The sequence below is a fragment of the Xenopus laevis genome, chromosome 2S (assembly GCF_017654675.1).
Source record: "Xenopus laevis strain J_2021 chromosome 2S, Xenopus_laevis_v10.1, whole genome shotgun sequence".
In the NCBI taxonomy this organism is placed as follows: Eukaryota; Metazoa; Chordata; class Amphibia; order Anura; family Pipidae; genus Xenopus; species Xenopus laevis.
The window spans coordinates 40,329,250-40,341,122 of NC_054374.1; the positions used below are offsets into that span (position 1 = coordinate 40,329,250).

General features: G+C 39.8%; 1 long non-coding RNA gene across 1 annotated transcript; it reads right to left on the minus strand.

Annotated features, from left to right (window-relative positions):
- Positions 1-5,144: 5,144 nt before the first annotated feature.
- On the minus strand, positions 5,145-7,079 carry LOC108709366. Its single transcript, XR_001934610.2, has 2 exons — positions 6,849-7,079; positions 5,145-5,254 (listed from the first exon to the last, which is right to left on the minus strand). It is a non-coding gene; the product is annotated as an uncharacterized LOC108709366 (long non-coding RNA).
- Between the last annotated feature and the right edge of the window lie 4,794 nt (positions 7,080-11,873).

Genomic DNA, 11,873 nt, shown 5'->3' on the forward strand with positions numbered 1-11,873 from the left:
TGGGGGGTCACTGGTCCCATCTACAAAACAAATGCTCTGTAAGGCTACAAATTTACTGTTATTGCTACTTTTTAATGACTCGTTTATCTATTCAGGCCTCTCCTATTCATATTCCAGTCTCTTATTTAAATCAATGCATAGTTGTTAGGGTAATTTGGACCCTAGCAACCAGATGTCTGAAATTTCAAACTGGAGAACTGCTGAATAAACAGTTAAATAACTCAAAAGAAAACAAAGAATATAAAACGAAAACCAGTTGCAAATTGTCTCAGAATATCACTCTCTACATCATACTAAAAGTTAACTCAAAGGTGAACAACCCTTTTAAGGAGCCCAATTGTAAATTTCTGTACCGGGGCCCTTAGAGGTCTAGTTACGCCACTGGTGATGCACCTAATACACAAATGCCTCATGTCTGCAGTTATTTTGTTGTTTTTAAATTTACTCTCTGATCCTGTAAAGTTGAATTGCTACCCAATAAAATGATCATACTTACTGGCCATACATGGGCTGCTAAATCTGTCAGCTCGGTCCCTCCAGACCTGTGATCCCCAACTAATGGCTCACAAGCAACATGTTGCTCACAAGCCTTTGAAAGTTGCTCTCAGTGACCTAAAAGCAGGTGCTTCTATTTGAATTCCAGACCTGGAGGCAACTTTTGGGTGCATAAAACCAGATGTACTGCCAAACACAGTCTCCTTTAAGCTGCCAGTCCACATTGAAGGGCACCATATATCCAATCATAGTCTTTATTTAGAATCAGCAGGGACTTTTTGATGCTTGTGTTGCTCTCAAACTTTTTTAAAATTCGAATGTGGCTTACTGGAAAAAAAAGGTTGGGGATCCCTTTTCCAGACCAAGTCAGCAGTTTATTAGACTTGTATATGACAACAACTTCCCAACAGCTTGCCCAACCAAATGTTTTAAACGAAAAAATTTGACAGGCATGACATGTGGGTTGAAGAAAATTATGTTGATGCGGTCCTTTCACAGTGGGCCAGTTATAGAACTGGTGGTCAAGCAATCACATCATCCTTGTTTGGCCCATTTCATTGGTGGCCAAATCTGGAAAAAATCTGCTCATTTGGTGTCCTTGCCAGACAAGCATATTTGACAGTGTATGGCTAGTTTTAGAGATTAAATTGGTCAGTGTGTTACACAATCTCTCAATACTACATTCTTACAGCATGGACATTCAACTTTTATTATTTATTAGCACAGATCAGAAGTACAAGACCAGCATATTCTAATCTAATCAGGTATGTGCCTTTGTGTCCCCAGCTTTGTTTAGTTCCCTGTCTGAAGCGTCAGTAATTACAGGAATGTGTTGGCTTACATACCCTACCACCCTGAACATGTGCTTCAGTTGCAGAAAAAACAGAAGTTTAGCTTTAAGAGGTGGGTTGTTCGGCTGAAAGGATGATTTGGCAACTTCTAAGTAAATTCATACTCACATTCAAATTAATCCAGATGGTTAAATACACTGAGGTTCATTATTTTAAAATGTTACAGTTCCATTCAAAGTGTTTGCTATAGTTTTTCACTGTAAAATAAAATTGCAATTGTACGCTATTTTAGATATGGCCATCTTTACTTCTTGTGTTGGTTATTGGTTGCTTTGTATGTAATCTGTATGTTCAGGTATTGGAGACTATACAGCAGGGTTAGGCAGGCAGAAGAGGCACCTGACTGGGACACAACAATAGGGAGACGTTGGGCAGGTACCTTGTGAAGGGTCTTCTACCTACCCCTAGTCCAGGTTCACTCAAATCCCATTGTTACTCTACCCTCTTGTCACTGCTGCTCCCCATGCAATGTCACTGTGTATGTGTGGGCACGTTTGTGCATGCACATGAGGGGCGAGGTGGCTGGGTGGGTTACCTAGGGTGCCTTGGCCATTCCCTGCTATACAGTTCAATGATTGCACTTTTGCACTTGACTGATTCCATTGCTTTCTCTGACCTGTTCAATTGAGCTTGAGGCCAGAAGGTAGCTGCCATGCTGATTTAATTTCTGCACATAAATGCCTGCAGTTGGACTAGTTATGTGGAAACACGGGAAACATCATGATTTAAATATATTGGCCTTCAGTAATGTAACATATTTGAGAGATAACTGTGTGAAGTTAGACAACCTTCCTCTCTTATTCCAGTCCTGTATGAACAGAGCTCATGTAGCAGGTGATTGTAGCTCAGTATGATAAGAGACTTGTGTTGTGTAGGATACCAAATTTGCACAAAGCCTTGGGCAGAAACATGTTCAGGTGTATTGGCTGCAAGAACACTGACTGCATTGTCTGTGTGTATATAAATATATATATATATATATATATATATATATATATATATATATATATATATATATATATATATATATATATATATATAATCATAGTAATGGAGAGCACACACAAAAAGAATCCACCAACTGCCTGGGTGCCAAGTGGTAGTTCTGCAGGCAAATCCACAACAATAACTCAAGCACGCACAGGACTTGCTTAAGAGATGAAAAAATCCTTTTTTATTGTGCAGCCTATATATAGGCTGGTGTTCACCAAAAGGGAACATACCTAACTGAAATGGGCATATCCTGGCCTTAATGCTATGTATTATCAAAGTAAGAGTTGCATTTCTTTTTTTATTGCACAACCTAAATAAGTTCTTGTGACTGAATCAGTTCAGATTTTTCAGGATATAGTAAGAGGGTTATTTATCAAAGTTCGAACAACTTGAAAAATCAAATTTAATATACCCTGAGGCTGCAAAAAAGTCTGAATCAGAAAATCCTCCTTCAACCTGTCAAGGGCCTGTAGAAGTCAATGGCAGAGGACCTATTTGCAGTTTAAAGATATTATTGGCTGTGATGGGTTTTGTAGCCGGCGAATTTTTGCCGCAAATTTTCGTGGGCGTTTCGCAAATTTATTCGCAAATCGCGCAAATTTGCCGCAAATTCGCACCTGGCGAATAAATTCGCCCATCACTAGTAAGAAATGTTAAGATAAATGCAATATTTTAGGCAATTTTCAGAAATGTCACTTTGTATGGTTTTCTAGATAGAATTATTTTTGTTTTAATATTTCTCTTTTCTGTTCACAGGTTGCCCTGTCTGATGCATAACCTTCCCATTCTGTACTGTGAGCAGATAAATGTGGAGTCATTGCTTGTTGACTGCACTGGAATAATATGATCTCCTATGGGGAAGGAGAATCATCTTGCAATGTTGGTTTGTTCCAACCAATAACGTTTCAAGTGCCTGTAATTGATTTGTACATATTTATAAATAGGTAAATTTAAAAAGGTTTGATGCACATACCCCGCATTGCAGGGATTTGTATGTTACACCTTGTACACGTCGACTCGCTGTCTTTTTCTTTTGTTGATATATTTAGTGGCCAGGTAAGATGGACAGTGAAAACCATCTCCAAAGTGACAATGAAAGAGGACAAGGACCATGTTTTTCCCAGTGTCTTGAGAAAAGCTGTAGTTTTCTGTTTCTGTAGAAGGTGAAATAAATTACTACCAAACAGTAACCATGCATCACTTAATGGAAGCTTCAAATGTATCAAAGGCATCTGTCCCACAGTATGTGTTAGGAACCCATTTATTTTAAAGACATCTTGTTGCTTTGCATATTTAATGTGAACACCCTAAACGCCTTCATTCAACTCGATTATTTCTGTTCTGAAATCTGGTGATAATATAAATTATTGGAAACTGATCCTAGAATAATAGTTTCACTTGCATTCAAGAATGTTGAATATACTGTGAGCAGGCAGTGCTTTTGGCACTTATAGTTACAAATGCAATAGTTCTGGAAGCATTACATTCTGACTCTAGAGACTTCCAGTGGCTAATGTGCTGGTTTCCAGTCTGTACATATGTGCCCATTATTATGGCATCGGAGTAAAGTTATACTATCAATGAAGAGCCTATAGTTCTGCTTTGGAAGCTTAAAATGGGTATAATGTCCCAATATCCTCTGTGTCGGGCTCCTGCTCTCAAGAGCCGCCAGAAGCAGATGGTTCATAATGAAACTGGATCGCTTAGATATGTTGCTCTCCAAGTTCATATGAAATGTTGTTTGGTTTCTAAATAAATTGATCCTGCTACTGTGGCTAAGAACTTTTAACAAAAAAAAAAATGCTTCAGATTACTCAAATTGTGCTGAAAACATTGACTGCTGGAACTCCTTCAGATGGTTATCTTTACAATGTATGATGTGTCCATAATCAGTGTGAGTGTCTGGTAGTGGAACATGCAATCCCTTTAGCATCTATATGCATCATATAAATTCCTTCAGAATACCCACTACCTCACTAAAATAACAAGGTTGTATGTATTACCAATATTAGCCTACTAAATATATATGTTTATGGAGTTCCTCATCTAGTTCACATAATATACTTAATAGTGCTTAATAAACTGGAGCAGTCTAGCCTATTAGCCAATATATTGAATGTTTATAGGACCAGTAACACCAAAAAAATGAGTGTTTTATATGCAGTCAGGTCAGAGAGGAGTGTAGGCAGAAGTGCAATGCACTTACCTCTTCTGTTTGCTTTCCCATATTTCAGGCCCTCCAGTCATGCACAGGATCCCCATGCCGCCTGCTCGGCACCAACCCCCCAGTTGTGTGTGTTTGCTTAATAAAAAAAGCCTTTTAAGCTTTAAAAAGGAGAAAAGCTCTGTAGAATACAATGGGTTTAGTTTTTACACAGGAAGATATAAACTGGGCTCAGATGTCGCCCTCTACAGCAGTATAGAATTAAAAACCATGCTGATTTGCTTCAGTTCCTATTAAAATATATAAGAAGGCAAACTTGTATCACCAAATTAAGTATTTGCAAACAAAATGTGCTGACTAGTGATGAGTAAAAATTTTTGCCAAGTTTTGCGGTGAAAATGACACCCATAGACTAGTGGTTGAAAAAATTTGTCGCACACCAAAAATCTGTTGTGCAATTTGTTGCACATAGACCAATGCATTTTGGTGAATTTTCTCAGTTTTGTGAATTTCTAGCAAAACAGGTCAGATTCGCCCTTCACCTGTTAGTCTGATGCCTGTAGTGGAATCAGAGTAAATATTTGGTATGGCATGGGAAATCATCTGAAAAGTTATCTATGCCATTGCCTATATCTACCCACCATAGTGTAGCCTCTGTGTAATGCAAGTGATAAATCACGCCAGAAAGCCCCACAATCACCAGTGCACCCAAGTATAGTTGTTGAAAGTCGCTGCTGAAGGGTGTCTAGGCCTGCAATGACAAAAGATGAATGTAAGCAGTAGGTATTGTATCTCTGCCATTATTTTATTGTTGCTGCCTTCAGTAGCATGGGTAACAATGGGTAAGTTGTATTAACTGAAGAGTTAACCTCTTATTTCCTTTTGCAATAAACAAATATGACATACCACTTTTTGTTCTATGTAAAATCAGATTTCACAGAACTAAACAAGATTTGGGAAGATAAAGATAAAACACTACATTACAAGCAGCAATAATTATGCAATAGACAAGGTTTTAGAATACAGGAGGGTAATGCTCCCTTTAGTCAGTGATACCAGGTCTCAGGCCCCAGTGAGTATACAAATGTTACAGACACACAACTCAGAACAGTGAGGATTACACAGACTGGAGTAAAGATGCTTCTTACAATAGTATCCTATGGGGTGCCGTTTGTCCCAAATACATTCTGTATACAAAACTATCCTTAATACACAGAATGAATGTCTCTCATGTTATATAAGTATTTGTGACCATACACAGAGAAAAAAAATATACAAAAGACTTATTTCTATTAAAGAATGAAAACAAAATCTGGTTAGTGCACAAAAGGATGTCATTATATCACAAACTCCATTCTGTACAGTTTAACAAGCAATCTGTCGCACAAATGTATAACCTCCATGTAACGGACACACTTATGTGCAAAGTTACTTACAGAATGAATTATGTAAAAACAAAGTTGGACATAATATATAATAGTGTAACTAACTAGTGCTTGTCAAGCTAGATTTGACTGACAAAATAGATATCTGTGACAGAAAGCAAGATTTTATAGTACAGAATTCATTCTTTCCACAAAATTACAGTTTTGTTTCACAAAACAGATAAAATAACCATTCTGTGAAGCAACACTGTCAATCACATTCCTGAACCAATAAAAACAAAGCTTATTGCCATATACAAACAAGATGAGAAGTGGCCAGCTCTGCTCCACATGGCTAAGCCAAAGTATCTGGCCTGCTATAGAGGGCGCCCTCTAATGTCCCCTGTGCTGCATAGTAATAAACATGAACAAACCTTTCCTAAAAGAGCTGCTGTTAAACACTACAGGTTTATAAATGGAAGTTTTTACAAATGGCTGAGAAATATAATGCTGCACTTATAATGATTGTAGAGAAAGAAAAGTATGCAAAAATTATATAAATATGATCATTTTAGGCGATATGGCTATTCTTATTGTAGTAACCTGCTTGTGTGGCCATTTTGGTTAAGGGCATTCCTGCTGTTTTGCCATTATCTTATGACTCACTCCTGTTCCTCTTCCTGTCTAAGCTGAGAGCAATAATGGGACAGGCCACACCCACCTGCCATCTTCTATTAAATGTACCAGAAGTTACTGTGCTTGTCTGGCTGCTTTGCCTGACTCTCAGAGTCAGTTATAAGTTTTGTATATGATAGTTAGACTCCAATGTCTCCTCCTAGCTGTAATCTTGCACCAATTAGCTTGTAGTAGTCTCTTAATAAGACAAGCATTGAGCTATAAGAGGCTTTGAATAATCATATGATTTACAGGTCAGTTTCTGAGGTTCCTGCAATGTGGCCTCCCCTCACCCCTAGCGCTTACCTTTCCCATGCAGGAGGGGGTCCAGGGACTGGTGCATCGAGTGGAATTGCATTCTCTGGCACTAGAAGAGCTGAATTTTCTGGTTTAAAAAAAATGGAATTTCGGATGTTAAAGGAGAAGGAAAGGTTAAAACTAAGTAAGCCTTATAAGACTTAAATATACACCTAAATTTACCAGTAAACCCTCAAAGTAATGCTGCTCTGAGTCCCCTGTCATAAGAAACACTGCATTTCTTTCCTTCTATTGTGTACACATGGACTTCTGTATCAGACTTCAGCTTAAACCTCCTTGCCCCGGGCGTGAGCATGACTCAGTTTGCTCTCCCTTCTCTGATGTAATCTGAGCCCAGAGCTATAAGTGAGCATGGAGTGACTCAGGCAGGAAGTGATGTCACACTAAGCTAATACTGCAGCTGCTATCCTAGATAAACAGAGAGCTTCTAGAGCTTTTTACTCTGGTATGGTAAAACATTCTACAGAATAAATATAGCATTCTAGCTTGCACTAATGCAGCTAATCTATTGGCAATAACATGCCTCTGTAGCTTTCCTTCTCCTTTAAAGCTGCCACTTGAGACCAGTTTTTCAACTCATCTCATTGGCGCAGCACTGCTGATGTTTAATTCAGGGTATCAAAGTGATGTCCTATGCTGTAAAGTTTGCTGGGATGCCTTTTCTGTTCTCTGGTTGTCTGGTTCTGACTTTTAGTAGTGTTAATCAGCTGCATTCATCTACACCAGTGATTCCCAACCAGTTGCTCACGATCAACATGTTACTCACCAACCCCTTGGATGTTGCTCTTAGTGGCTTCAAAGCAGGTGCTTAATTTTGAATTCCAGGCTTGGTGACAAGTGTTGGTTGTATAAAAATCAGATGTACTGTCAAACAGAGCCTCCTGTTGGCTGCCAGTCCACATCACATCCCCTATTTGGCACCTGCCCAGGAACTATTTTTGTGCTTGTGTTGCTCCCCAGCTCCTTTTACACTATTATGTGGCTCACGGGTAAAAAAGGTTGTGGATCCCTGATCTTCACTGTTTCAAGAGTTAGACTCAGAGTTAGGCTTGTTGAAAAAGGCCCTTAGGTGGGCTGAAAAACATTGGATGTATAAGATGTACACAGTAAAAGAAATTTGATTCTTTTTACAGCATTGAAGTATGGATCCTTGTGAATATGTTTGTTGACCCTGCACCCACATTAGTTTGGAAAAATTGCAGGTCAGAGTGCAGCTGCTGGACATTGAATATATATACACATTTATTTACAATTATTATACCACTGCAAAATATGAATTGATGTAAAGGGTAAAGTTGCTTTTAAATGAATTCTTTTAATTCTGTAAAAAAAATGTTTTGGGGTGGAGTCAGTGGCGGAACTACCGGAGGAGCATGGGGTGCGATCGGGCCAGGGCCCCCTCAGGGCCCCCTGGCAGTTCGTTCGCCAATGAAAATGCCTGCAAATGCGGCCGTATGGAGGGGGCGGGGCCCGGCTGCGCGTCGCGCACCAGGGCCCGCCCCCTCTAGGATCGTCACTGGGTGGAGTTGGGGTGAATTGATGTGTTGTAGGCACAAAGTAAAAGAATGCTTTCAGACATGTTCAAGGGCATCTCAAGAAACCAAGGAAAATGTTTCCTTGTTAACAGCCAGGACAAGGGACCAGGGCTGGAACTAGGAGTAGGTAGAAGAGACACCTGCCTAGGGAGCAATGATAAGGGGTCGCTTGGCAGGTACCTATTAAGCGTCTTCTGCTTTCCCCTAGTCCATGTTCTCTGCCCTCTCTAGCTCTCCCTCCTCTCCTTCACTCTCCTCCTTCACTCTCCCCTCCCTGGTATTTTGCAGGAGCACAGTCATGGTCAGAGCACAGGGGATATCGGCTGGCTGGCCAGGTTGCCTAGGGTGCCTGGTTGGCTTGGCCCGGCCCTGCAAGGGATTTAGAGAACTTTAGCACCATTGTATAACAGCCCAGTTATTTGTAGGAGTCAGCCCTGTCTGTTGCAGAAGAAATACTTCTCCTGTTGGCCAACACACATATTTTGAAAGAACTTCTTTGCAACAATTGTATCTGCTATAAAACTAGAGAACATATAGTACATAGGTGCATTACACCCTTATATATTGGAAACATTTTTTGTGGGGGCCGCCAAAGTTACACCACTGACTCTATTCTTCATCTATTTTGGAGTGATACTTCTATCTGCAGGGGAGGGTGCAAAATGCAACAACAAGATTGTGCCTACTTTTTGCACTTTGCTTTGCAGTAGTACATTAAACCACAATTGAGATATTTAAAGGCAAAAATCTATTTACTGACTGAAACATTTCTACAGCTGGAAGTATGAACATCCCTCCTTGACTTTCATTGCTTTGAATTGAAAATATTACAGAGATCAAAATATCATTGTGGGCTTTGTTATTCACTAGCAAAGGTGCAAGGCTTTTGCAAAGATTTACATGCATTATTTAAACTAATAGAAGTATGCAGTTCCGAAAATGTTATGTTTGCAAATAGAATTCAGCACAAATCAAAAATGTATTAAAAATATCTTCTTTTAGTGGGTGGAGTGACATAATAAGTTGGAGCCTCTGAGAATCACTTGGGCATGTTTTCCTTGTTCTTGTTGTTATGGCTGATGGCAGTTCATGGGAGGCATCCCGTCAGTCTTGTAGAAAAACAATAAACTTCTGAATACATACATAGTATATTGGTGCCCATCTGTTGTTGTGTTACTGAAAATAATTCCGCAGTTTTAGCATAGAGAGGCAAATGAACTTTCTTCACTCAGAATGTGAAATGACAGCTGCTTCATAGAAAAGCTTATATACTGTATAGAGTGTACATGTTCAGTCCCCTCAGATCTGATTTAATGGCAATATTGTGTGGGCGCTGATGAATCCTTAGTTCTCTCAGTCACGCTGGGATCACACTGTCGCTTCTCACATTCTGGGCACATTGATTTGGGATGAGGATTCAGTGGCTGAGTTGCCACTATGGATGGGAGAGACAGTGACAGAGAAGAACAAGATGGCACAACATTGTTTTTAAATGTCAATTTTTTGTTTCATCCAATGTTACTAAATAAAATATATTATAGCAGTGCATATGTATCTTTACTATAAGGCTATGGCCACATGACCACTGTGTTGCCTAACATGGCTGCTCTATGAATCTTTGAGACTTTGGGGTCTAGCTGCATTTAATAAATTCCCAGTGCTGTTATTTGTGATTAAAGGGATAACATGCCCCTTCTTTAACATTGCTGCAGTTAATAGGACTTGAGCTAAACTGCTTATTAGGAATTATCTATGATATTTGTCTTTCTTTCCCTAAACAGGACACAATTTAAAGGGTCAGTAGACCATCCCCCCCCTTCAACATTGGTTTAATGAATTGGGAAACTAAAGCAACATTCTACTTTCTGACCCCAAAGAGCAAACAATAGAGCAGCCTGAAGAAAATTAATAATAATGAATGTATAATAGGGATGCACCAAATCCAAGATTCGGTTTGGGATTCGGCAAGGATACGATTTTTTCAACAGAATTCAGATTCGGCCGAATCCTTCCGCCCGGTCGAACTAAATATGAATCTTAATTTCCATATGCAAATGAGGGACAGGGAGGGAAATCGTCTGACTTTTTGTCACAAAACAAGTAAAACACGTGGCGCGCACATGCAGCATGGCTACTGACACTTGGGGGGTTATGTTACATAGTTAAGTTGGGTTGAAAAAAGATAAAAGTCCATCAAGTTCAAACCCTCCGAATGAAACCTAGCGTCCATACACACACCAACCCCTCATACACTCACATAAAGTTTATATACCAATATCTATATTAATTTTAGATTTTAGTATCACTATAGCCTTGGATTAATAATAGACACAGTGGCTCATTTATAAATACTGGACAAATTTGCCCATAGACAGTAACCCATAGCAACCAATCAGTGATTAGCATTTTTTTCAGCCAGCTGCGGGTGGAACAGTGAAAGCAGCAGACCCCCTGGTAAGTATAATTAGAGTTGCCACTTCACCACTTTAAAACCACATATAGAATCCACAGCCTGCATGGTGGATTAGCAATTCATTTAGATGCATGGCTGCACATAAATCAGTTCAGTCTGCAGCATGCATTTAAATGAATTGCTAAGTAGCCATGCAAGCTGTGGATTCCATAGGTGGTCTATTTTAAAGGGGTGAGTGAGGTGGCAACCCTACTATATAATAGTAACAATAGTTGTGAGAACAATAGATGAGATGAGTACTGCAGGAGCTGGAGAACTGTGCTCGGCCTAGGATACTTTTAGTGATGCTAAAATGAATTGAAAGTCATTAGGGCACACAAAGCGTATGGAACACTTCTCTCTGCCTGCAGATTTAATGAGGCGGAGATGAGCGGATCACCTCAAATCATTGGCTTCCTCTGTCTGCGCTGAAACATGTAACTTCTGTCTGTGTGCGGGTAAACAGAGCAGTGCAGGGATGGGCCTGAAAAACACCAAAGCCCAATCCCCTCTCCTCTCCATGTAGCCGCATGCAGGTGGAAGATCCTCTCCATGTAGCCGCATGCAGGTGGAAGATGAACTTTTCACTACGCTTCTCTCCTCCTCATAACAATTTGCAGGTGGAGAGAATCATACGCTTCATGTGCCCTTATTATCATTTGTTTTCTGTTGTTGCAAGTTTTGTAACAAATATATTATACATGTATTATCCACCACTAGATGTCAGTGTGTTTCTCTGTAGTGTGAGTAGATACAGAACCTAGTGCTCATTGTTATCCAGTGAAGGTGCACTGCTGGCAGAGTGTCACTGAATTCTCATGAGTTCCTTCTAATAAAGTACATTAATGTAACTTCAACTCTGGTGTATTTCAGCACTAACAGTCTGCTGAAAAATGTCGGGACACTCCACACACGGCCCAAAAATCGTACAAAATGGAGATTGATACCATCAAATCTTTGCGTCTATGGCCAGCTTTAGCCGGTACCACCTGGTGCCTCTGTCCTACAGGCTGAAATGTGACAGAG